This window comes from Aquarana catesbeiana, linkage group LG02 (genome assembly GCF_042186555.1).
Source record: "Aquarana catesbeiana isolate 2022-GZ linkage group LG02, ASM4218655v1, whole genome shotgun sequence".
In the NCBI taxonomy this organism is placed as follows: domain Eukaryota; kingdom Metazoa; phylum Chordata; class Amphibia; order Anura; family Ranidae; genus Aquarana; species Aquarana catesbeiana.
In genome coordinates, this window is record NC_133325.1 from 759,915,315 (window position 1) to 759,942,308 (window position 26,994).

General features: G+C 42.6%; 1 protein-coding gene across 2 annotated transcripts in view; it reads right to left on the minus strand.

The window, feature by feature from the left end:
* KCNJ6 (potassium inwardly rectifying channel subfamily J member 6) overlaps positions 1-8,832 on the minus strand; it is a 312,118-nt gene extending 303,286 nt beyond the window's left edge. Inside the window, exon 1 of one of the 2 annotated variants that reach the window (XM_073617209.1) lies at positions 8,292-8,832. The gene's annotated coding sequence lies outside the window, so the exon portion shown is untranslated. The remainder of the gene's footprint in view (positions 1-8,291) is intronic. The other variant, XM_073617208.1, reaches the window with a different exon arrangement.
* Positions 8,833-26,994: the final 18,162 nt, after the last annotated feature.

Here is a 26,994-nt window from a genome sequence, read left to right on the forward strand (position 1 = left end):
TCAGGAGTTCCCTGCCATCCGACCGTGTGGTGGCAGAGACATAGCCAATGACCGTGTAGAGGCAATGTTTCCTCACAGCTCTCCCCGGGCCTCTCCTGCGATCGGCATACCTCCCCCCGCAAATGGGGATGGCCTTCTGCGACTGACTAACATGCCATTCCTCACTTCACCCAGCCGACGTCTCTCTCCTGTGGAGAATCACCTCAGCTTATATATGAGGCCCGCCCCCTGCCAATACCTGTTGGGGATTGGTCAGGGCTCACACACAAGCTGCCTGCCACTCCAGTTCCAGGCCCAGCCCCCTTTCCAGAACCTTCTCTCTGAAAACAGGGGGAGGCGCCCCAGAGCTAGAGCACAGGTGGTAACGCCCACAGCTACTCTGACCACTCCCAGCCCCCCAGATCAAAACAGACAGGCCTAGCATGCAGCATAAGCCTGTCTAAATTTGCCTGTGCTGGATAACCTAGTAAAAATACCTTACTAGCACCTACCTATTGGTAAAGGGTGCTACATTAGTAACCAAAATTTATTTTGGGTACAGTGTTGTATGACTGTGCAATTGTCATTCAAAGTGTGACAGTGCTGAAAGCTGAAAAATGGCCTGGGCAGGAGGGGGGTTAGCGTGCCCAGTAGGCAAGTGGTAATGTATTCCTTAAAACAGGGGTCTCCAAACTTTATGAACAAAGGGCCAGTTTACTGTCCTTCAGACTTTGAGTGGGCCAGACTTTGGCCAGTGGGAATATTGCCCCATTGTTGGTATTAGGGGAAGAAATCATTCCCCATCATTAGTGTCTTCCGGTAGGAATAGTGCCTCATTGTTGGCATAAGGGGAAGGAATAGTGCCCCATCATTGGTGTCAATATGAGGAATTGTGCCCCATTGTTGGCATCAGTGGGAGGAATAGTTTCCTATCATTTGTGTCAGTAGGAGGAAAAGTGTCCCATTGTTGGGGTCAGTGATAGTAATAGTGCCCTGTTGTTGGTATCAGTAACAGGAATTATGCCTCATTGTTGGTGTAGAAGGAATAGTGCCTTGGGTGGGAGGAATAGTGTCCAAAGGGCCTGATAAAGTCAAGCAAAGGGCCACATCTGGCCCCCGGGCCGCAGTTGGAGACCACTGCCTTAAAGCACCATATAGGCCAGCCTTAAAGCCCAACACTCTGCCTGACACTACTCCTCTGACACGGAGAGAATAAGTAAAAGTAAATAATGAAAAAAAATCAACTAATTCCTGAGAGGTAAAGCTGCAGTATTATTACAATTCAAGAGTGCCAGAGCAGCACTGCAGGTTGTATCATATGATTAGAGAGCTGTGTAAAGTACAGGGGACGCTCCACCATGTGCGCCAGAATTGACAATAATACATCGCAGACTGCTGGGTGACAAATAAAAAACCCTCCTTTGCTCGAGAGACCAAATTCACATTTAACATGCAATTCTGGATCTGTCTGGAAGCAGATAGAAGCACCGCAGCCAGGTGAGGAAAAAATGTTTTGCTATGAAGAGTTACGGTTTCTATTTTTTCCTGCATACCACTTTGTCCATAAATCCCCGATACCTGAAAACATTGTAATTGGCATTACGTTTTCTACTAGAAAGCAATGAATACATTTCAGGCACTACAAGTATGTTTTCTCTAAAGAGCCCATAATGTACATTTCTCTAATCTACACTACTAGCCCATCATTGTCAGGCTAAGGGCTTCTATTGGCAGCTTTTGCCTTCACATACAACTCTATGCAAATACAAAACCAACTTGAAGCAGGTCAGAAGAAGATCATCTACATCAGCCTTTTTCAAGCAGGGTGCACAGGCACCTTGGGGTGCCTTGAGGTCTCTTCAGGGGTGCCTTGGCAAAATGCCTAAAAATTTCCTAAAAATTGTATACAAGGCAGCGGGTTGCCTCGAGACTGCCCATAATTTTGGAGGGTGCCTCAGGATTTCCATAATTTTAAAGGGTGCCTTGACTACAAAACTGTTTTTCCCCTATAGAGAAATGTCTCTCAGTCACATAACCTTTTGTGTAGTTTGTTGAAAAAAAGATGTGAGTAACCCCCACAGTTACTGATGGGACTATAAAGGAAACACAAATGAAAAAACTAAATAAGTTAAATCACAACATTTTATTGTACATGATAAAAAAAGGGATATTGTATTACAACATCAAATGTAGAAATAGATAACATATGAAAAATCATTGATGCATAAATGATGACACTCTCCCTATAGATAAATGGCCAACGCGTTTCAGGAAGATTTTAATACCTTCTTCAGGGCATCTTCCAGGAGGGGGTCATACGACAATGTAATCATACAGATGAAATGGATAAAAAACCTTCAGAGTAAAAACAGAGATCTCATTGTGCCACCGAGTAGAATAGCCCCAAGTGACCCAGGCCCCATGCGCTTCAATCAAGGATCTACTTGAGGGCCCTGGAATTGGCCACAGACTGGTCACTATGTTATACCAATTGATCGAATGAGAAAGATGACAAAGGCCACAACAGGCCCTAGGTTCTATCTTTAAGAGCCTAACTGAAGGAACTGACTGTTGGAATCGTAGATTCCCAAGGTATCTGTTGACTGGAAATCCACACAACAGATCCTTAAGGAAAGACGTAGCTCAGGCCTCGGACCTTATCTAAGGAGGCAGATGACTACGATCTGGGGTAGGGCTGCTGCTTCAGCTTGCAGAGGGAAGAGTCGGGGTTCTCCTCCCGGCCGAACAGGAAGTGAGTCCTAAGACTCCCTGGCCAATTACGTCTCAGGACCTACTTCCCGATTGGCCGGGAGGAGAATCGGGAAGTCAATAGTGAATATTAATTTGCTATTGTCACACAACTGGGTGGACTCAGGGAGCAGTTCTTTGTGCCCTGAGCCCACCCTTTCTTAAAGCCAATTAGAGCCTCAGGCTCTAATCATGTGCTTAAAAAAAGCATATGATTAGAGAGGGGGGGGGCGTTGCCCCTGCGCCATTTATAGATGGGCCGCCACTGCACACTTGTATACTTGTTGAAGAGTATCACTATTATTCATACAGCTTTTTTCTTTTTTACATGCTGACATCACACTTCCTTCTGTGGGTGGGTACGATTTCTGGAACACTCGGTGGTGACCACCCACAACCATTGGCTGGCAGCTATGGTAATAGTTGATGTCGTTTGCACAGTCTACCATGTCAGTGAATTCACATGCTATCATGGGAAATGGAGTTCAGTTTCTTACATAGGAAATGCTAATGACGTGCGTGAAATCTCCGGATCCCGTATCAGTACCCAGGTAAAGTGAATCCGAAACCTTAATCACTCAAAAGGGCATTTAAAAAAGAAAAAACTTCAAGGACATATTTATTGTGGATTGTGAGTCGTGGTTTAAACTGTATACAATTCTGGAGTTTTGGAGTTCTGCAGGATTCATTGGTTCCTAGCAGTCTCCACCCCAAAATCGCTCATCCATGTCTTTATGGACCTTGCTTTGTGCACTGGTCCAAATCATTTGGTGGAGGGGGGATTATGGTGGGGGGTTGTTTTCAGGGGTTGGGCTTTGGACATTTTGGACAATTTCATGCTCCCAACCTTGTGGGAACATTTTGGGGATGTCCCCTTCCTGACCTCAACCCGATAGAACACCCTTGGGATGAATTAGTGTAGAGACTGTGAGCCAGGCCTTCTCATCCACCGCGTTGCTCGGTTGGTCAGTCAAACCCCCCGCTCCCCCCATCGCTCGGTCAATCATCCGTCCGTCCATCAGCCCTGCAGTTACCTCAACCAGGCTGCCGGCAGCTTCGGTGACTCCCCCCTGCTTCTCCTCCTCTGCGCCTCCCCCACTGCTCCCAGCCAATACGATCGCTTCTCCTCTCGGCCAATAGGGTCTTAAGAGCAGCTTCCTGATTGGCTGGGAGGAGAAGCAGGAAAACAATAGTGAATATTAATTCGCTATTGTCACACAAGTGGGTGAGCTTGCTGTGCCCCCAGCCCACTCTTTTTTGAAGCTAATTAGAGCCTCTGGCTCTAATCATGTGCTTAAAAAAAAAACATGGAAATCCACGCGTCTGTGCCCTGTATGTAGATTAGGGGCTGGGCACATGGATTAGGGGGCGGCGCCCCTGCACCCCATATATTGCGGCCGCCACTGCTCCAAAGTCATGCTGGTAAGTTAATCAGACCCCGATATGTGTATGTATGAATGTGAGTTAGGGACTTTAGATTGTAAGCTCCTTGAGGATAGGGACTGATGTGACTGTGTAATATATATATATATATATATATATATATATATATATATATATAAAACGCTGCGTAGATGGTTGACGATAAGTACCTGTAATCATTTGATCTCTATGGACATACAGTGCAATTAGCGGACCTCCAGCTGTTGCAAAACTACAAGTCCCATCATGCCTCTGCCTCTGGGTGTCATGCTTGTCAGAGTCTTGCTATGCCTCATGGGACTTGTAGTTTTGCAACAGCTGGAGGTCCTCTAATTGCATATCCCTGCAGTACAGTATCACTGGTGTATAGGACTCTGCCTGGAGTCCCTAGTCCTCCCACATCTCTGTCCATGGTCCTGAACGTGCAGCTCCTTCACAGACAATCATTAACCTCAATATTCCGTTCAACCATCTGCAAAATACTTTGTATACAAACAAGCATAGACCGAAACAAATCTACAAAACATAATTAAATGCCGCTAAGTAACCTACTTAATAGCAAATTATACAGTTTCCATTAACGAGTTTTATCTCATAATTAACCCCTCCCCCATCAAAGTCTCCATGGTAACAAAGAGCTAATGACTTCAGTAACAAGCATAGGTAATAAGTCAAAGAGCAATGTGCTGAGCCTGGGTTCACATCTGTGCCATGCGCGGGCGCACAATTCATTGCTGCATGTTTTTATTTGCGTGGCAGTAGGGCAGCCCATTCATCTGAATGGGCATCTGGAGGACACTGAAGTAGCTTAATAATATTACATTGGGACCCTTTAAAAAAACTCAGGGGAGGCATGTGTGCAATACGCAAGAGCACATGCATTGTGGCATGTTTTTTTTGTGTGGCAGAAGGGTAACCCATTCATTTGAATTGACATCTGAAGTGCACCACAGGCATGGTCCATTTTTCTTTTTTTTAATTGTGCCGCATAACAATGCATCATAATACATTATCATACGTTGTGGTGCAATGCAGCGCACATGCAATGGCTAGGAGCCATTGTGGTGCCATTAGGAAATAATGGCATCCCAGTGCGCTATGCAGTGTAACACAGGATCTGTTCACATTCCTGCATCACATCATTAGAATGGACTGCCTAACGCATCTAAATTGCACCAAAAAAGTGCATTTAAAAAGAATCACAGCAAGGGTATATTCACACCAGATATGCTGGGGTGCGTTTGTGAGCGCATTCCCAACCAAAAAACACTGGGGAAGATTTACTAAAACTGGAGAGTGAAAAATCTGGTGCACCTCTGCATGGAAACCAATCAGCTTCCAGGTTTTATTGTCAAAGCTTAATTGAACAAGCTGAAGTTAGAAGCTGATTGGTTACTTTGCACAGCTGCACCAAATTCTATGTGCTCCAGTTTTAGTAAATCTCCCCCAATGGTTCCCTATGAATGCAGTTCACACCAGTGCATTGCATTGCATTTGCTCAGTGTTGAAAAAAAAGTACAACTTTATTTCAGTGCAACGGGTTCAAATACATAAAAACGCACACAAACGCGCATAAAGGCAACACACTGCAAGGCAAAATCAAGGGAAGCAAGGCAAACCCCTCCCCCCCCAAACAAAGGCAACGCATGTAAAATGCACGCCAGCGCATTACATTACACAAAACGCAACCCATGTAAAATGCACGCCAGCGCATTACATTACACTACACAAAACGCAACCCACTGCAACACAATGTGCATGGGTGAATGGATGTGTTGTGGCGTGAATGAGCCCTAATAGGTTACCATACATTTTTGTACACAATAAAATGCAGTATGCAATCACGCATGGCGCAGGAATGCTCGCGCAGGAATGCTGTTCACATCATTTGAGCGTGCTGCCTAATGCATCTTAATTGCACCAAAGAAGAGCATGATCACTTTAAAAAAAAAAAAAAAACTGCAAGACACCACAACGCACAATAATACATTACCAATACATTGTGGTGCAATGCACGCATATGCAATGGCTAGGTGCGTTGGGGCACTATAAGGAAGTAATAGCATTGCAACGCACAATAATACATTATCGGACATTGTGGTGCCATGCAAGGCATTTGCCATGGCTAGGTGCATTGGGGCAGTATTAGGAAATAATAGTACGCCATCGCACATTAATCTATTACCATACATTGTGGTGTGATGAAACGCATTTGCAATGGTTAGGTGCATTGGGGCACTATTAGGAAGTAATAGCATCATAACGCACAATACAATGTAGCACGTGATCACTCGGTCTCACGCATTGCAGAAATTCTCACATTCTTGATTCAAATCATTTGAATGGGCTGCCTACCGCATCTTAATTGCTCCAAAGAAGTGCATGCCCACTTTATTTCTAAATCACGAGGCACCAAAACGCACAATAACACATCACCATATGTTGGGGTGTGATGCAACGCATGTGCAATGGCTAGGTGCATTGGGGCACTATTAGGAAGTAATAGCATTGCAACGCACACTACAACGTAGCACGTGATCACTTGACCTCGCGCGGTGCAGGAATGCGCACATTCTTACTTCAAATCATTTGAATGGGCTGCCTACCACATCTTTTTTGCACCAAAGAATTGCATGACCCTCTTTTCTGCGTTGTGGTGATATGCAACTCAGGTGTGTTGGAAATGATGGCATTGTGGCGCACAATACATTGTAACACTCGATCTCGCACGCCGCTTTTGCGCACGCATTCCTGCATCTCCGAGACAGGGTTGCCAGCCTCCCGCAGCATTTTTTACTGACAAAACATGGACATTTTACTGGCGGAACACATTTTTTACTGGCGACCTGAGAAATTACAGAACTCCTATTGAAAACGAACACAGTGAATATTTGAACAGTATAAACATGATATGGAAACACTGACAATACCTAGAACAAAGTAATTTGCTTGATTTACATTTAAAAAGTCAACACAGCATGGATTGATCAGCCCCTGATATTTACTGGCAGTTGTAAAAAAAATCACAGATTTTTACAAACTGCCAGTAAATTTACTGGCAGTTGGCAGCCCTGCTCCGAGATCCAAACAGAGCCTGGAATGCAAAATTACCAATCAAATCTTATCTTCCACTGATCTCCAGCTAAAATCTCATTGGTTCGTTGGGTTGCTCCGGTTTGGGGTATGCATTACCGCATTCAGCGTTGCACACGAGCAACAAACAGGAAATAATTCCTAGTTACACTGGGGCTCATTTACTAAAACTGGAGAGTGCAAAAATCTGTAGTAACCAATCAGCTTCCAGGTTTTATTGTCAAAGTTTAATTGAACAAGCTGAAGCTAGAAGCTGATTGGCTACCATGCAGAGCTGCACCAGATTTTACACTCTCCAGTCTTAGTAAATCCCCCCCATGGCTACATAGTAGATAAGGTTGGAAAAAGACACAGGTCCTTCTAGTTCCACCTAAGTATGTGTCATCTACACAAGTGACAGTGACAGAGTTAACCAAATATCTGGTCGCCTTTTATAAAAAGTTCACGGCGGTTGCTCTCGAGCGACGCAGAGTCCAGGGTGAGATCAGACGAGTCACAAATGTCTTTCCCTTCTGGGGCAACCCCTCCCCCAACTTACATAATAAAATGATATTTAATGATATTAACACTCTGCATCCATTGCAACATTTTTTTTTTTTTTAATCTCCACTGAACTCTCCGTCGTGCTTAATACAGCGTATGCACACCAAAGTTGTTTTTCTATTTTTATTCTTTTTTCATTTTTTTGTGCAGATTTAATTGCCCTTTTGCTTATTTTACCCAGCATGCAACTTACACAATTTCATTGCATGGAAACAAATGTTACTTCTTTCTATGGAGAATTATTAAGGATCAGATGATGTTCTTTTAATATACAGAAAAAAATAACTGATAGCTTGGCCAATATATTGCACAATAATAAATAAGATCTGACGGAACCCCAAGGATATCGGATAATATTTAAGTTTCTATTATTTTTTTTAGCAAGAAATACACATACAGGCTGTTGTTATGCAATGGACTTTTCATGCATATTTTTTTTTACTTCCTCCAAAGCAAAGAGGGGTCATTGGGGAAGAAGTGTAAGGTAGGTGCTCATTGACAATTACCTTCTTTGGGTGTCTGGGCTCAGATCCTCATGTTGCTCTATAGGGGATGCTGGCTGATGCTGATGCTGTTGCTCCAGGTTATAGAAAGAGATGCAAAAAGCCCTGAATCAAAGCTTGTTCTTCCTCAATGGTCCTCCATCCCCATCTCCCAGCATTGCTCCCCCCTTCTTCCAAAATAATTCAACCACCAGTGGGATTCAAGTCCTCGTCAGCTTGCTGGGCTGCTGGAAAACCCAAAATAACCAAGGAGGATCGGGCGGCTGGCGTGCAATGAAAGCCCAGGCAGAGGTAAAAGTGCTGGAGATCAACGTCAGGGAACGTCATGCAATCTGCAGCCTCAATGAATCGGGCTCATTCTGCCTGCGCTGGGGAGAGAGCCAGGGGACCAGGCACTGCGAGCAGCGCCACCTAGTGGCGGAAATTGAGAATGCGGGGATGTGCAGGCGACGAGTAATCCCCCCTCCAGTGCCTGTGTATGCGAAACGCTTAATAAGTTGTCACTGAGACCTCGCATGTCACATCGATTAGGGCTGTGTCGCTTTCATCAGCAAGAAAAAAAAGTGACATGCGTCTTTGTGACTTGAGCTGCTTGGATGAGACATACATTAATGAATAAATTACATTCATGAATCATAATAGTCTATTTATATATATTAAAAACAAGCTTTTCATATAATTGAGTGCAAAACATGTAGATTTTGTGTGGATTTTAAGGGTGTTATAAGGGTGCTCAGCCAATGTAGGAAATAGTGAAGGGCTCTCTCCCATTCTCTGCTTTTCTCTTCTTCCTTCTCTTCCTTTCCTCCATCTCTCACTCTCCAACCACCTCCCCTCTATCTCTATTCTTCCTTCTCACTCTTCCTTTCCTCCATCTCTCACTCTCTCTCTCTCCAACCACCTCCACTCTATCTCTCTTCTTCTTTTCACTCTTCCTTTCCTCTCCCTCTCCAACCACCTCCATTCTATCTCTCTTCTTTCTTCTCACTCTTCCTTTCCTCTATCTCCCTCTCTAACCCCCTCCACTCCATCTCTCTCCTTCCTTCTCACTCTTCCTTTCCTGCATCTCTCACTCTATCTGTCTTCTTCCTTTCTCACTCGTCCTTTCCTCTCTCTCTCTCTCTCTCTCCAACCACCTCCATTCTATCTCTTCTTTCTATCACTCTTCCTTTCCTCTATCTCTCTCACTGCCTAACCCCCTCCACTCTATCTCTCTTCTTCCTTCTCACTCTTCCTTTCTTCTCTCTCTCTCCAACCTCTCTCCAACCACCTCCACTCTATCTCTCTTCTTCTTTTCACTCTTCCTTTCCTCTGTCTCTCCATCCAACCACCTCCCCTCTATCTCTCTTCTTCCTTTCCTCCATCTCTCACTCTCTAATCCCCTCCACTCTATCTCTCTTCTTATTTTCACTCTTTTCCTTTCCTCTCCCTCTCCAACCACCCCCACTCGTTCTTCTTCCTTCTCACTCTTCCTTTCCTCTATCTCCCTCTCTAACCCCCTCCACTCCATCTCTGTTCTTCCTTCTCACTCTTCCTTTCCTTTCTCTCTCTCTCTCTCTCTCTCTCTCTCTCTCTCTCTTTCCAACCACCTCCACCATATCTCTCTCCTTCCTTCTCACTCTTCCTTTCCTCTCCCTCTCAAACCACCCCCACTCTATCTCTCTTCTTTTCACTCTTTCTTTCCTCTGTCTCTCTCTTCAACCACCTCCCCTCTATCTCTCTTCTTCCTTCTCACTCTTCCTTTCCTTTCTCTCTCTCTCTCTCTCTCTCTTTCCAACCACCTCCACCATATCTCTCTCCTTCCTTCTCACTCTTCCTTTCCTCTCCCTCTCAAACCACCCCCACTCTATCTCTCTTCTTTTCACTCTTTCTTTCCTCTGTCTCTCTCTTCAACCACCTCCCCTCTATCTCTCTTCTTCCTTCTCACTCTTCCTTTCCTCCATCTCTCACTCTCTAACCCCCTCCACTCCATCTCTCTTCTTCCTTCTCACTCTTCCTTTATTCTCTCTCTCTCTCCCTCTCCAACCACCTCCATTCTATCTCTCTTCTTCCTCCTCACTCTTCCTTTCCTCTATCTCCCTCTCTAACCCCCTCCACTCCATCTCTCTCCTTCCTTCTCACTCTTCCTTTCCTGCATCTCTCACTCTATCTGTCTTCTTCCTTCTCACTCTTCCTTTCCTCTCTCTCTCTCTCTCTCTCTCTCCACCTCCACTCTATCTCTCTTCTTCTTTTCACTCTTCTTTTTCTCTCTCTCTCCAACCACCTCCATTCTATCTCTTCTTTCTTCTCACTCTTCCTTTCCTCTATCTCTCTAACTGCCTAACCCCCTCCACTCTATCTCTCTTCTTCCTTCTCACTCTTCCTTTCTTCTCTCTCTCTCTCTCTCTCTCTCCAACCTCTCTCCAACCACCTCCACTCTATCTCTCTTCTTCTTTTCACTCTTCCTTTCCTCTGTCTCTCCATCCAACCTCCTCCCCTCTATCTCTCTTCTTCCTTTCCTCCATCTCTCACTCTCTAATCCCCTCCACTCTATCTCTCTTCTTATTTTCACTCTTTTCCTTTTCTCTCCCTCTCCAACCACCCCACTCTTTCTTCTTCCCTCTCACTCTTCCTTTCCTCTCTCTCTCTCTTTCCAACCACCTCCTTCCTTCTCACTCTTCCTCTCTTCTTTTCACTCTTTCTTTCCTCTGTCTCTCTCTTCAACCACCTCCCCTCTATCTCTCTTCTTCCTTCTCAATCTTCCTTTCCTCTCTCTCTCTCCAACCACCCCCACTCTATCTCTCTTCTTTTCACTCTTTCTTTTCTCGGTTTCTCTCTTTAACCACCTCCCCTCTATCTCTCTTCTTCCTTCTCACTCTTCCTTTCCTCCATCTCTCATTCTCTAACCCCCCTCCACTCCAGCTCTCTTCTTCCTTCTCACTCTTCCTTTCCTCTCTCTCCAACCACATCCACCATATCTCTCTTCTTCATTCTCACTCTTCCTTTCCTCTCTCTCTCCCTCTCAAACCACCTCCACCATATCTCTCTCCTTCCTTCTCACTCTTCCTTTCCTCTCTCTCTCTCTAACCACCTCCACTCTATCTCTCTTCTTCCTTCTCACTCTTCCTTTCCCCTCTCCCTCTCTAACCACCTCCACTCTATCTCTCTTCTTCTTTTAACTCTTCCTTTCCTTTCCCGCTCCAACCACCTCCACTCTATCTCTTCTTTCTTCTCACTCTTCCTTTCCTCTATCTCTCTCACTGTCTAACCCTCTCCACTCCATCTCTCTTATTCCTTCTCACTCCTCCTTTCCTCTCTCTCCAACCACCTAAATCATTCTATTAATCGCTTTCCTATTGGTCAAAACTTTTGGGGTGGCCGTGCCCCTGCGCACCTTATGGACCAGCTGCCACTGCCTCTATCTATCTCTTATCCCTCCCTCTCTTCCTTTCTCTCTTTCCCTCTTCTGCCTTTCTCACTCTATCTCTTTCTCCCCCCTTCTCTCTGTGTCTCACATTATTGTCAAGCATTTTTTACAAAGTGTGATCTGGTTTTGAACTATGAGTATATGTTTTTGGATATACACTATATTGTCAAAAGTATTGGGACACCTGCCTTTACATGCACATGAACTTTATTTGCATCCCAGTCTTAGTCCGTAGGGTTCAATATTGAGTTGGCCCACCCTTTGCAGCTATAACAGTTTCAACTCTTCTAGGAAGGTGGTCCACAAGGAGTGTGTCTATGGAAATGTTTGACCATTCCTCCAGAAGCGCATTTGTGAGGTCAGGCATTGATGTTGGATGAGAAGGCCTGGCTCGCAGTCTCCGCTCTAATTCACCCCAAAGGTGTTCCATCAGGTTGAGGTCAGGACTCTGTGCAGGCCAGTCAAGTTCCTCATCCCCAAACTTGCTCATCCATGTCTTTATGGACCTTGCTTTGTACACTGGTGCACAGTCATGTTTGAACAGGAAGGGGCCATCCCCAAACTGTTCCCACAAAGTTGGGAGCATGAAATTGTCCAAAATGTTGTGGTATGCTGATACCTTAAGAGATCCCTTCATTGGAACTAAGGGGCCAAGTCCAACCCCTGAAAAACAACCCAACACCATAATCCCCCCTCCACCAAATGATTTTGTCAATGATTTGTACAGGTCTCCCGGCCACGGCTGATTGCACCCATGATCCCCGCTGCAGAAATACGCTCATTATTGCCAGTGCATGGTCCTGATCTGCTGTTTGAATGAGGCCTTAATGAGAAATATCAAATCATTTTGTAGACTATTCATCTTCTGGGTCACTGAAAATGGCTTTGCATGTCTTATGCCGCGTACACACGGTCGGACTTTTTGTCTACAAAAGTCCGACAGCCTGTCCGACATACTTCCGACGTACCTTCAGCGGACTTGCGGCAGACTTTCTTACGAACGGACTTACACACACACGACCACACAAAAGTACGACAGCCTAGTACGCGGTGACGTACACCAAGTCCGACGAGACTATAAAACGGAAGTTCAATAGCCCGTACGACACCCTTTGGGCTCCTTCTGCTAATCTCGTGTTTATCTCGTGTTAGTAGAAGTTTGGTGAGAGACGATTCGCGCTTGTGAGACTCGTATTTTTCAGTTCGTTTTAACTGTTGTTCAGTCTGTGCTTGTGAGGTTTGTATCTGCTTTTCAGTGCGTTTGGTCAGTTGGCATTGAGAAATCTTTGTTTTATTGCCCGCTCGTTCCTGATTTTCAGGTCGTTCTTCACAGGCCTTGCTGTTCTTCAGTGCGTTCTGTTTAGTGCGTTCTGACCAGCCGACCGTTTTGAAGCCATGTTACCTGTACGTACTCGTCGTAGAGCTCGTGCATTGTATGTGCTTGGTGCTGTAGTTTATTCTTCAGCCCAAGACCAGTCCATGAACAGGGCGAGGAGGAGTTCATGGACCAAGAATTGGTTGCTTCAGCGTGACCAGTTCTGTCATATGCCATTGCTCCGTGAGATCCGTGAGAATAATCCTGAGGATTTCAGGAACTTTCTCCGGATGACGGACCCCGTTTTTGACCGTTTGTTGGCTTTGCTGACCCCCTATATCAGCAGGCAGGATACCTGCATGAGGCAAGCCATCACTCCGGAGCAGAGGCTGGTCGCTACCTTGCGGTATTTGGCCACAGGGAGAAGCCTGCAGGACCTTAAGTTCTCGACAGGCATCTCCCCCCAGGCTCTGGGGATCATTATCCCAGAGACCTGTTCTGCCATCATACAGGTCCTGCAGAAGGACTATATTAAGGTAAGATATTTTTCTTTTATTAGCATCACATGTTCTTTTATGTAATCTTTGATAATGTGATGTATTTCTTGCTTCAAACACTACTTACCATCATTGCAATATAGTGTGAATGTCCCCTTTTTATCCTCACACATGCTGGAATTTTTTCCTGTTATTTTTTGTCATGCATGTATATTTTCCTTCAATAACCTTCCCAGCATGAAGTGATGGGAACATATCCACCTAGTCTACTCATTTGGAATGTATTTTGTTTGAGTGTATTTAGTGTGCTGCTAATGAGCAATTATCTAGATTTCACAACCCCCCCACCCCCCCCCCCACCTAAACTCACTCCAAATAGTGTGCTGCTAATGAGCAATTATCTAGATTTCACAACCCCCCCCCCCCCCCCACCTAAACTCACTCCAAATAGTGTGCTGCTAATGAGCAATTATCTAGATTTCACAACCCCCCCACCCCCACCCTCGTTAAAATTTGCTGGAATGTTCTGTGGTGTTGATTTGTCTAAAGCAAATATATGTTGCACTTTGCAAAATGCATGTGCACTCTACAAGTGCATTTGTTCCAGTGCTTTAGTAAATGAGCAGAAGCTCTGCTGATTTCCATCATCAAATCATATGCAAGCCTCAAAGTGTTTTCATTAATTGCCCTTGCATGTGATTGTGTACTCCTTGCAACATGAATGCCTTTTTACATTACCTCATTTACTGTAAGCTGGTTAGCAACTGCACCTGCAGAGTGCGACAACTGCAGTCTTGTAGCCTTTTTAGTCCCTAAATTCCTGCGTGTCCTAAAAGTAATCTTTTTTAGGGATTTCACAACCCCCTAAAATGTAATCAATGTTCCATCAGAGGGGGTGAGCAATCTGATAAGTGTGCCTTTCCATATTAGTTATTCCAGAACAATTAAATTATTGAATGTTATACTGATGCTGGGGAATAATGTTTTTAATTGTCTAATTTTCTTGCAATGTTAGCTTCCAAATTAATTGATTTTGGTTTTCTTGTTTGATTTCCCAGTTTCCTTCAACGCCACAGGAATGGCAGACTGTGGCATCCCATTTTGCCAGCCGTTGGGACTTTCCCAATTGTGGAGGGGCTATAGATGGGAAACATGTCCACATTGTGCCACCACCCCATTCGGGGTCATATTATTTTAATTATAAGGGGTTCCACAGTATTGTTTTAATGGCGGTGGTGTCGGCACACTATGATTTTTTATATGTGGACGTGGGGAAGAATGGCCGGATGTCGGATGGAGGAGTATTTGCCCAGACGGAGTTCTGCCAGCGTCTCCAGAGTGGTGGCCTGGGATTGCCACCTGATGAGGATAACGTGGAAGGACTCCCCTTTGTCTTCATTGCCGATGAAGCCTTTGCTCTCAGCAAGCACCTCATGAGGCCATTCCCCCAAAGAACCCTCACCCCGGAGAGGAGGGTTTTTAATTACCGGCTGGCCAGAGCTAGAAGAGTGGTTGAGAATGCGTTTGGAATTCTGGCCAGCCGGTTCCGCCTGTTTCAAACAGCCATTAATTTGGCGGAATACAAACTTAATTTTATCATTTTATCGTGCTGCATTCTGCACAACTTTTTAAATAAGCATTCTCCAAATTATATAGGCACAGTTGGGCCTGAGGCCGGACAAATAGAAGCCAACCTTACAGGCCTGGATACTGTCCGTACTGGCTTGGCCCCCCAAAGTGCCCGTCAAGTTAGACAGCAATATGTTAATTATTTTATGGGTAGGGGGGCCATTGCAATGGGCCAGGATATATAATTTTTGACAATAAAAAAATTATTGATGAAATCTTGCATTATATTTATTGCTTGCCTTTCTTTTGGGCTGTCTCCTAGGTTATGGTCGAGCAGTTGTAGTGCCAACTGTATTGTAATTTTAAATGTCTAAATAAGCTCCATTGCCACTGTAAACAACTTTTTTACAATTATAACTAAAATGATACTGAGCCTTGAAATAACAAACCACACATTTATTTAATTCCTATAAGGAGATGTTTTTATTAATGGTTGTTATGCATTCAGTTCTGCATTTAGTATAAAATGTTCATAGACAAAAATAGAATGATATCTTAATAATGTAGCAAAATATAATTATATCTAAATATTTATACCTAATCCACAAAAAAATATTTTTGGCTTTTTGATTTTCACAAACAGGCTTATTTTTTTGTTTTGGGAAAATCAAGTTTTGTTTTGTTTTTGTTTTTTTAAAGCAATTTTTTTGTTTATGTTTTTTTTTTTTATCAAGTTATTTTTGTTTTTATTATTTTTTTTTAATAAAGTTTGTATATTATTTTTTTTGGTTTTTTAACATCAAGTTTTTTAATTTTTTTGGTTTTTTAACATCAAGTTTTTTAATTTTTTTGGTTTTTTAAAATCAAGTTTTTTAATTTTTTTGGTTTTTTAACATCAAGTTTTTTAATTTTTTTGGTTTTTTAAAATCAAGTTTTTTAATTTTTTTGGTTTTTTAACATCAAGTTTTTTAATTTTTTTGGTTTTTTAACATCAAGTTTTTTAATTTTTTTGGTTTTTTAAAATCAAGTTTTTTAATTTTTTGGGTTTTTTAACATCAAGTTTTTTAATTTTTTTGGTTTTTTAAAATCAAGTTTTTTAATATTTTTGGTTTTTTAACATCAAGTTTTTTAATTTTTTTGGTTTTTTAACATCAAGTTTTTTAATTTTTTTGGTTTTTTAAAATCAAGTTTTTTAATTTTTTTGGTTTTTTAAAATCAAGTTTTTTAATTTTTTTGGTTTTTTAACATCAAGTTTTTTAATTTTTTTGGTTTTTTAAAATCAAGTTTTTTAATTTTTTTGGTTTTTTAACATCAAGTTTTTTAATTTTTTTGGTTTTTTAACATCAAGTTTTTTAATTTTTTTGGTTTTTTAAAATCAATTTTTTTTTTTTTTTTTTGTGTTTTTTTGAAAATCAAGTTTTATTTTTTTGTGGATTTTTGAGGTATTTACGAGAAACAGCCCTCCTTTTTTACAATAGGTTAAACAGCCATTTATGTTCTGCCAAAAAAAAAAAAAGAGAAGGCCCAGAATGGGGTCAGCAAAACAGGAAATGAAGGACATGATTGATGTTTTGGGGTTTAAAAAAGGGCATTTAGATTCGACCCAAAACATCAATCATGTCCTTCATTTCCTGCTGCATACGATCCAGCCGATTCCGCATTTCATCGATGTCCTTATTCCAGGCCATTATTTGACCTATTAGCCGTTGGGCACTTTCAGAGGTGAAATAGTCACTTCTTGTTGTTGTACCTAAAGTGGAATGAAACCAAAAAATGTCTTGAGAAATATGCACACATACATAGTTTACCTTACCATAAATCAAGCTGTTGTCTCAGACACTGACCTGGTGGGGTGCCCATGTAGCCTAATTCCTCCACATCCTCGGGGGTGGCACTATTGCTTGAATGAAGCACAACCAGATCCCCTAAAATAGAGTAGACAAATTACATTAAACAAAAGGCAGCCATGCATAGATTAACGTAAGCTGGTGTGTCAGACACTCACCTGGTGGGGTGCCCATGTCGCCCACCTCTCCTTCCTCCACATCCTCAATGAGACTTGGGCTTATTTCCCAATCATGTTTTGCTTGGGGTGGACTGTCTTCTGGTTGTTGGCTGAGTGATTTTTCCCCTATGTGAAACAAAAAATTATTAATCTAATTAGCACACAGATATTTTAGTACATAGTAATTTTCCAACATTTGTAATGAAGTGGTTTGTGTAGAGTTCCTATTTTACCTCAATATTTAAAATTAGAAAGACATATCGGATAGATAGATATCAATATCTCAAAATATAGTTAATAATCTTTTGATCTCTCTCTATATCTGGAACAAAATCTCTAAATATCTAACTAAATGTAAAGCCAAAAAATTAAGATAACTTCAAATCTTCAAAAAGAATGTTTTACATTTCTATATCTATCTATCTACCTATCTCTATATTTCTCTCTCTCTATATATTTCTCTCTCTCTCTCTATATCTCTATATCTATATCTATATCTATATATATCTCTCAATATATATATATATATATATATCTCTCTCTCTCTCTCTCTATAGTTATATATATATATAGTTTTAGATATATATATATATATATATATATATATATATGTATATATATGTATATGTATATATGTATATATGTATATATGTGTATATGTATATATGTATATATGTATATATATATATATATATATGTATATATGTATATATATATATATATATATATATATATATATATATATATATATATATATATGTATCTGTGTGTATATATATATATGTATGTATATATATGTATATGTATATGTATATATGTGTATATGTATATATGTATATATGTGTATATGTATATATGTATATATGTATATATGTATATATGTATATATATATATATATATATATATATATATATATATATATATATATATATATGTATATATATGTATATGTATATGTATATATGTGTATATGTATATATGTATATATGTATATATGTATATATATATATATATATATATATGTATATATGTATATATATATATATATATATATATATATATATATATATATATATATGTATCTGTGTGTATATATATATATATATGTATATATATATATGTATATGTATATATATATGTATATATGTATATATGTATATATATATATATATATATATATATATCTATATATATATATATATATATATATATAGATATATATATATATATATCTAGAGATATATCTCTAGATATATATATATCGATCTATCTATAGATATGTAACGAGGTTTATTAAAAGATCGTTTAAAACGATGAACAAAAAATCGGATAGGAAGGAAAAGCACATGGAGCAGTATACAAGGTAATAAACACAAGAGAAAAACACGACAAGTACTTACTTTTTTTAAGAACTTTCCGGATACGTCGGTATTGATCCGGCTCCCTGAGTTTCAGGTCAGACCATCTTTTTCTCAGTTGATCTTTGGAGCGCTGGACCCCAAAAGATGCCTGCAAAGTCTCCACGACCTTCGCCATTATTTTGGCCTTGCGCAAATTTGGCCGTGCGTACGGCCCATAATTGCCATCATAGTCGTCTTTGTGAAGAATGGCCACCATCTCCACCATCTCTTTAAAACTCATATTAGAGGCCTTAAATCTAGGCCTCATAGATTTCGCTGACGTTCCAGCCTCTGGGCTGTCTCCACTACCTGAGGTCGTCAACATTTCAGGTGTCTCCGCCATTCTTTAACTCCACTACGCGCCGTAACAAAAAATGGGCGGAGAACATGAGTTAAAATCGAACGTCAGGGGCGGGCGACGCAGGCGGAGTTTCACACATGCGTAGTGTATAAAGAGCCTTGCGCACGTGTCGTACGTACGTTCTGTGCGTCGAATTAGGGGGCGGAGAACATGAGTTAATTTCGAACGTCAGGGGCGGGCGACGCAGGCGGAGTTTCACAAATGCGTAGTGTATAAAGAGCCTTGCGCACGTGTCGTACGTACGTTCTGTGGTAGGTGATAGTGGACCTGGACGTTACAAAACTAAGGTAATTTTAGATATATTTTTTTTTTTTTTTTTTTGGTTTTTATGGTCATGACTTTGTAGCAAGCGGCCTATATGGCTTGATAGATTGATGAGGCCTACATAGGGAGAAGATGATGAGGGGTTAGCCGAAACCTATAATAATAAAAGTGTTTTTTGTCTTGTGACTTCATCTTTTCCAGATATAATGAATCCCCTATTTAAGGATCCAGAGTTCCTTACATCTTTTATTTCCAAATATCGAGAGATGAGGAATTTGTGGGAGGTGAAACACCCTCAGTATTATGCTAAGCATGTGAGGAAGTCAACGCTGGAGAGACTTCTGGCCTTTGTCCAGGCGACCATCCCGGAAGCAACAATGGAGACATTGCTCAAGAAAATTGGGGTCTTGAGGAACATGTATAAGAGGGAGCATAAGAAGATCCAGGAATCAAGGAGATCAGGAGCATCAGCAGATGATGTTTATGTACCCAGGCTGTGGTACTATAATCAACTCCGTTTTCTGGATGACCAGAATGAAGCCAGGCCATCACTTTCAACCCTTCCCTCCACCCTTCCCTCCACCCCAGCAGAGGCTGATGAGGAGCAACCTGGGTCTTCCATCCTGGATGAACCAGATATGACCATCTGGAGTCAGGTAAATTATTTTAACAAATATTTACTGTACTAATATTAATGATGTCAACTGGATGTTATAATTGTCTAAAATAATTTGGCACTCAAAATTGTGTATACATATCAATTGACAGTAGTGGCTAAATATGTTTGGCACCTGCTTGAAATAATTATGGTGTCTGATTAGACTCTTTTATTAAAGAGAAGTATTCACATTGAATTTGCTATTCATGAGAAGCAAACTGTGTGTCATTGATGAACCCAAAAAAATATACTCAAACTATTGTCCTTTTTTTATACACAGGATGAGTCCATCCAGGAGGAATGGGGGGAAAGTGGCAGGCAGGAGGAGACCAGGCCCATGGACAGCCTGGAGGAGGCCGGATTCACCATCATCCTGGAGGAGGCTGGGCCCAGTGTCAGGCAGGAGGTGGCTGCTCCCAGTGAGGTGGCTGCTCCCAGTGAGGTGGCTGGGCCAAGTGAGGTGGCTGGGCCAAGTGAGGTGGCTGGGCCAAGTGAGGTGGCTGGGCCCAGTAGGAGCCTGACCGAATCCCAAGTGCCTCCCCTCCACCTTCCCAAAAAAAGGGCCAGGAAGGGGATGGTCACACAGGACGCATCCCTGCGCCTCATGCAAGAGGCCACCCGTTTTTTAAGGAGCCCCCCCGAAGCGGAAGAATCCTATGGCTGCTACTTAGCCAGCAGGCTTCTTCAGATGAATAGGGAGCAGCGCCTCATTTGTGAGCGCCTATTTGGGGAAACAATCCATAAGGGGCTGCAGGGCACGCTAACACAAAACACCCAACTACATGAGGCAGCCCCCCCTCCTCCTCCTCCTCCTCCTCCTCCTCCTCCTCCTCCTGCCACAACTGAAACACCAGAGCCACAGCCTCAAAAGAAGGCTACAGGGAAGGCTGCAGGGCAGCGTGGAGGAAAGGCTGCAGGGAAGAGAAGAAAATGATGACCTGGGTTCAGTCTGGTCTGACAGAAGACGCAGGCTGTTGTAGGACCACAGTCTGGGGACATCTAGATCATCTGCTGGTGCTGTTGATCTCTGGGATTCTTGGACCAGATTGTGCTCCCTCTTATATGGACTCCGCAAGATCCCAATTTTCTGGTACACCGACTTTTTCCAGCGTTGACTTCCTCTTTATTTTATTTTGACCATGAATAAATGGATATTTTTTGAGTTTAGCAAAAGACTTTATGTGTTTTCTTTTAAATCATTGATTTTACACACAATGTTAAATTAACAAGGGACAACAATCTCATTGAGTTTGAAAAAAAACACACCAAAAATACATTACTAATGTTAATAATGTTCAAGTGGTAAGTCTTGAAAATCAAAAAATTTACGTAACCAAAAACGGTGCTTTGGGTTAACTTTATCTAAAAACTAAAAAATAATCACTATAAAAAAAAAAAATAATAATGGGTTCTTTGTGTTAACTTTACAAACCTAAAAAAAAAAAAGGGGAAAAAGTATTATTAGTATGGAAACATTGTTTTTAAAATGCATACTATATCATTCATGAGATCAAAGAGAAAAAGAATCCAGAAATCAGTTTGGGAGAACTCTGATTATGAACAGCAAAACACCTTCGTTCTTTAGAGCCTTCGTAAAGAAGAAATAAAATGCGCTGCATTCAACGATCACAGATTTTGCAGCGTGATGAATGTGCTACCTACAATACGAACACTAGTTTTACTAGACCGAGTGCTTCCGTTTAGTTTTTGCTTATGAGCATGCGTCGTTTTTTTGTCCGTCGGACTAGCATACAGACGAGCGGACTTCGGGGTCCGTCGTAGTTACGACGTAAAGATTTGAAGCATGCTTCAAATCTAAAGTCCGTCGGATTTGAGGCTAAAAAAGTCCGTTGAAAGTCCGGAGAAGCCCACACACGATCGGATTACCAGCCAGCTTTAGTCCGTCAGCGTCCGTTGGACTTTTGTAGACGAAAAGTCCGACCGTGTGTACGCGGCATTAGGTTGCTAATCCCTGCTTTATTGATTTATTTAAAATTGAGTTAAAGCACGTTGGGGCCATCATTCAGCCCTATTTGGGTATTGTTCTCTTTATATTATGCAGTGAAACCACCTGTTTATTGTAAATCACCATTTGTTGATAACCTGACATCTAAAAGCAGCTATCCTTCCATTGTAATCATTGTATTACTACTGCTGCTAAATGTGACAGCTTCTGACTCAGGCTGGTTGTTAGGGACTCAGTGGCTGTCGCCGGGAAGTAATGAGACATCTCCTACTGGCTTACAGCTGTATGTAAACAAAGGGGGTGGGATGGTGGCTGACATCACTGGCTAAATCAGTCGACACCTCCACCCCTTTGTTTTAGAAACAATAGTTGGAGCATCTGTTATTGGGCAAGGACTAGCATCGGAGCAGATGTGTTGGCATTTTTCTTTCGACAGGTGTCGTTCATGGTTGAAAAAAAAATAAATTGCATGCCTCCCTTCCCCAATTCCACATGCTCATCCCCCTTTCCTGGCCAGTTGGGCTGCATGCTTGGATAAAAATCTGGCATACAATTGAGAGGGACCTTAGACTTTTTTTCTTGATTTTTTTGTGGGGTTCCTCCTTAAACTACATAGCTGTCATTTGCTGCAGTTGTCATGCATGGGAAAACAGTCATCGGGATTATGTCAGTGTTTTTTTTTTTTCATTTCGGCATGTCAGTGGGGAATTGGGCTTCGTGATTAACCTGCATCTGCATCACAGGTCAATACGATTGAAGATGGATTTATGATGTGGGACATTTTTTGCTGGGATTGACCCCTGTCTGCCTTCACTGGCATCTCTTTAACTGGGCTCAAATTCCAGGGGGCACAAGTAGGTCTGCCTATTCATGTGAAAACTGTGATTGGCTGTTCCAGTGGTCACATGATTCGGGATCTGGTCCTGTCGGTTTCCGATCATTAGTACAGACCGAGAGCTGTCTTTGACAGCATGGTCTCTGTGCTGGGAGTGTGCAGTGACTGGCAATATGCATTACGTGCGTAGCAAGCGATTACGTAAAAGACTAAAGGTACTATGTACCCTTTATTTATTCATGGGGGGGGCATAATCTGGGGGCCCTCTTATTTTTTTATAACCCCCCACCCCCAGACCCCCAAAACCACTGGGCAGGTTTGTGAGGAAGAGGATTAACACAAGGACAAGTTTCTTTGCCAGGGGGGTCCATACAACCATCCGGCCCTTTCCTGGCCATCCAGGCTGCATGCTCAGCTGAGGGTTTGGTATGGAGTTTGGGGAGGGCCACCCTACATTATTTTTGTTTTTTGTGTGGGGTATCCCCTTGAAATCCAGACCCCAGTAGTCTGGTATGCAGGGGCGGACCGTCCATTAAGGGCGCACGGGCGCCGCCTCCCCTTTCCATTGCCGCCGCCACCCCTATTCGTGCGTCCGGTCCCTTTCAGGATGCCGTGCGCATGAATTACAACGGCGGGTTTATTTATTTTTTGAAGCACCCAATTAGAGCAAGAGGCTCTAATAGGCTTCAAAATTGGGTGGGCACCGGGCACAGAGCATTGCGTTTGGAGTCCACCCAGGTGTGTTAGAATAGGAATATTCATTGAATCACCCGTCCGCCAATCAGGAAAGGCAGGTGTGAGACGCGCTTCCCGATGGGCCAAAAGGAGAAGCGTTCTGATTGGCTGCCAAGGAGGAGGGAGGAGACGGAAGCCGCCAAGCAAGGGAAGGAGATGCCCACTCTTGATGCACGTGGAGGAGATCCGGGGAAGCCGCCTGTGGTTGAGGTAAATGCACCGACCGACTGACTGACCCGGGTCGGGGTTGTGGCGTGTGCACTGTTTGCCGCCTCCCCAAAAAAAATTACCACCAGCCGCCACTGCTGGTATGAATTTTGGAGCTTACCCCACAGCACTTTTTTATTCACATGGGGTTTCCCTTAAAATCTATAAAAAACCCTCCTCAAACATAAGGGTTTCTAGTATGAATTCTGGGGGAGACACCATAATTGTGGGCATGACAAATGCACTACAGCAAAAATGACAGTTGAGAAAGAAAAAAATGCTGGTAATTTGCATTTTCCTGATTCTTTTTTTTTTTTTTTTTGCAAAAGAAAAGAATGGGGAGCTCCCCAAAATACATACCAGAACCTTAAAGTGGTTGTATTCTATGTATGAAGGTAAAAAAACCTTCTGTGTGCAACAGCCCCCCCCAATACTTACCTGAGCCCCCTCTTGATCCAGTGATGTCCATGAGAGCCTTGCCTCTCCAGAGACTCGCACTCCTGTCTTGGCAGCATGGAAACACAGAGACGCTTGTCAGGAGCGCACCTGCTTCAGTGCCCCTAGAGCAAGCTGCTTGCTATGGGGGCACCCTGCAGGAGAGAGGAGCCGGGAGGGCCGACGTGGGACCCGAGAAAAGGAGGATTGGGGCTGCTCTGTGAAAAACCATTACATAGAGCAGGTAAGTATAACATTTTTTATTTTTTTTAATAAGGCTTTATAAGGCTAATATTGCTTTGAAGTGGTTCTAGAGGCAAAAGTGTTTTTGCCTTAGTGCATTCTCTACATTAAGGTAAATAACCTTCTGCATGCACCCCCCTCAGCCCCCCCCCCCCCCCTTATACTTACCAGAGCCTGATCTCATAGCTCCTAATGCCTCGTTTCCACCGAGCGGATCGGTTCGGGTCGGTACAGTTTGGAAGGCCTAGAATGGTCCGGCCTATTTAGGTGAGCGTTTCCACTGCAAGTCGGACCGACAGGGGCCATACGTGGGTTTAGAAAAAATGCCTAGCATGGCGTCACACGTCCACCAATCAGTGGAATGTATCGTAGCTCCGCCCTAACCGAACCGTTCCATTTTCTATGGCCCCACATCTGAAGCAGGACCCTGAATGGTGCAGTTCGGTTCGGTTGTATGGGCCGCTTTCATAATGGAAACACCCAAAATAGCGTACCGTACCGAACCGATCCGCTCAGTGGAAACGAGGCATAACTGTCCCTGATTTCGAGGGACTGTCCCTGATTTCGAGGGACTGTCCCTGATTTCGAGGGACTGTCTCTGATTTGGAGGGACTGTCCCTGATTTCGAACAATGTCCCTCATTCCTCCTTATTTGTCCCTCATTTTGGTCTGTTCTATATAGCTGTATATAAAATGCACTTTTTACCTTTCAAAAAGTGTTTCCCAGTGCTAAACATTTCATCCAATTTCTAAATTGCTGCATTTGCACATTTTAAAAGCCAATATAAAGGAATAGTAGTGGTAAAAAAAAAAAGTCCTTGTGGATTTAATTAACCTTTTTTTTGTTTAATTCTCCTTTAAGGGGGTGTGGCAGGGGGCGTGTTCTATACCTACATACATTTGTTAGTAGGTGTCCCTCATTCCCATCTCAAAATGTTGGGAGGTATGCGATCTCAATCCAGCGATGTGCACGAGAGCAGGGGCTCTGTCGGGTCTCTCCCTCCTCATTGGCTCAGACACAGCTGTCAACAACAGCCAGTGAGGAGACAGCGGAGGGTAGGCCTGAGCAGCTTGCTATGGGGGGCACTCAGCAGGGGGGGAGGAGCCAGGAGCGCCGGCTCCTGAGAAGAGAAGGATGGGGGCTCCTCGGTGCAAAACTATTGCACAGAGCAGGTAAGTATAACATGTTTGTTATTTTATTTTTTTAATTTAGCATTTACAGTCACTTTAAGGGGTGTTTTGGGGGGTCCTTTTTTGTTTTAGCCAAAGAAATCAAGCTGGCAGGGAAATGACTTTTACCAGTAATTTAAACAGCTTTTTTTTTCTTTGTTAATGTCAGTTTTGCTGTAGTACATTGTGTATTATCCAGTCAGTCTCATAGGATACAAGGTCTCTCAAGAGTTTGGATTATACTGAGCTGTTTTACCTAAATTAACAGCTAGGAATGGACTTTGGGAATAGGTATTAGCCATACGAGATAACCTAAAAAATCAATGTACACATACAGTATGTTCACTCAGATGGTGAGCTTTACCCAACCGGGGCTCTACAATCCACATAGACAAGTGCTAAGCCGTTCCTAATAACTGGCTCTCTACTTTCTTCTTTCCTTTCGATCCCTACTGATCAATGTTGTCAATAGTATACAGGATTAGAGGAGTGTTTAAAATATAATTCAGTCCATATATTTGAGATGAACAACCTTCAGATCTTTTCCAGAGTGAGGCTTTATTCACAGACCTGAGCCAAAGCATATTAAAGACAGAGAAAAAGTACAATAGGGTATACAGTATATAAACTAATATAATGATCACATGAGTCTGCTCAGAATACGAAGTTCTTCTGCTCATAAGGCTTGGTTCACACTGCCGCGACCTGCAAGACGCATGACTTACGGTGCGACTTTGCCAGGCGACTTCCTGACAATTTGCTGGCGTCTTGAGTACTGCTTTGATGCAACTTTAGAGGTGACTTTCGGGTAATCTTCCTTTAAAGTGTTACTAAACCCACAACAGTAAAATCAGTCTGTATATGCAGTAAAGCATGCTTGTTATATCCTCACTTTGGAACCTAATGGGGTTATTCCTCTGCATTGTGTGAAAAGGTTGTTTGATCCTGTCTTCTCTGATCCTCCCCTTCTTCCACGGTCCCCAATCATCCATCTCCTGAGAGTACAGAGCCTTGGAGGCACTCTGCACATGCTCAGTGTGGTGTGTATTGCTACCCTGTTTCCCCAAAAATAAGACCTAGCGTGACTGACGGTGATGGCTGCAATATAAGCCCTACCCCCAAATAAGCCCTAGTTAAAGTCCTTGTAGGTCTTATTTTCAGGGTAGGGCTTATTTTCGGGGAAACAGAGAAGGCCTTTTTTGGGGGGTAGGGCTTATATTGCACCCATCACTGGCAATCAGGCTAGGTCTTATTTTCGGGGAAACAGGGTAGAGAGGTTTTTTTTTTCCTTGGAGGAATGCATGTGATCAGCACAGGGCCAATCAGCACTGTCCAGACAGAGGGTCAGGGGTCATGCAGCCTCATAGGACAGCTCAGTGCAGTATGAAAACTCCACCTAACAAGCTTTAACCAGATACTGATAGAAGTCACAAGACTGCTCTAATTGCTGATGAGAAAAGGTATTTAGCAGTTTGTATTTACTAAAATAATTGCATTTCCAGGTTCTGTGTTTTGTGGGAGATCAGATATAGTAAATGCAGGGTCCTGGGTTTAGTTACACTTCAGGCTGGGTTCACACCTAAGACGAATGTGGCTGACAGCAGGGGTTCGGTGCGTCCCTGTTTTCCGTTTCAGGGAC